We start from the raw sequence: 1,170 nt of genomic DNA on the forward strand, positions 1-1,170 counted from the left end.
CCGCTTTCCTTTTACTGCTTTCAAAATTAATGTACTGTGGTCTTGTAACCTTGCCCCTTCTTAATTGCACCCTAATTCTTGGGCCTTCCTGAGAATGTATTAGCTCCTATGTTAGGAAATGGATGTGTGACCTTTGATGAATGTGTTCTTTTATCTTTTTGTTGAAACCAAACCATATAGTTCCACAAAGAAGTCGGGTTGGGTATCCTTCCGAGCTGTTCAAGGTCAAAAAGTTTTTGCCATTTTTGATGACTCTTTTCACGACTTTAAGAACAACTTTTTCAAAGTCCGCGGTGTTGAAGGAGTCCGTCCTTTCTTTTTAGGTGAAAACCACGAGCCTCATTTTCCCTATACTGGCAAGACAGCTTGGTCACCCTTAAACCTGACTATAAGGATTTAGAGGACCTATAAAAGAGTGTCGTAGACTTTTTCTTGGATGCTTGGGGCCGAGCTCCCTACTTGAATATGAAAAGATTTCTAGGAGACCTTAGCCTTCTAAAATTCGAGCTGGATAGCTCTCTTTCTCTTGGCTCTTCTGATTTTAGTTAGCATTATGGCCGTCTTTTCTTAACTTCTTTCTCTATTTTTTGTAGAGAGTATGTGGTGGACGAAATTGTGATCCATATTCTTTTGGTTGTACTTTTATGGAATTTGAAATTGGCACGAGTGGACACAACTCCGTTCAACTAACCAGCAAGTGTACTGGGTCGTCCAAGTAATAAACCTTACGTGAGTAAGGGTCGATCCAACAGAGATTGTTGGTATGAAGCAAGCTATGGTCATCTTGTAGATCTCAGTTTGTGAGTGGAATCATAGAGTCAAATGGAATTAAATTGGATAAATAAAATAAATAAAAGGGATAGAATACTTATGCAGATTCATTGGTGGGAATTTCAGATAAGCGAATGGAGATGCTGTATGGCTCAAGGACGCCTGCTCTCCCACTGCTTCAACTCAATTCTTCTTACTCCTTTCCATGGCAAGCTGTATGTAGGGCATCACCGTTGTCAATGGCTACATCCCATCCTCTCAGTGAAAACGTTCCTATGCTCTGTCACAGCACGGCTAATCATCTGTCGGTTCTCAATCAGGTTGGAATAGAATCCCGCGATCCTTTTGCGTCTGTCACTAACGCCCAGCCTTCAGGAGTTTGAAGCTCGTCACAGTCAT

The sequence above is a fragment of the Arachis duranensis genome, chromosome 2, assembly GCF_000817695.3.
Source record: "Arachis duranensis cultivar V14167 chromosome 2, aradu.V14167.gnm2.J7QH, whole genome shotgun sequence".
NCBI classification, from domain to species: Eukaryota; Viridiplantae; Streptophyta; class Magnoliopsida; order Fabales; family Fabaceae; genus Arachis; species Arachis duranensis.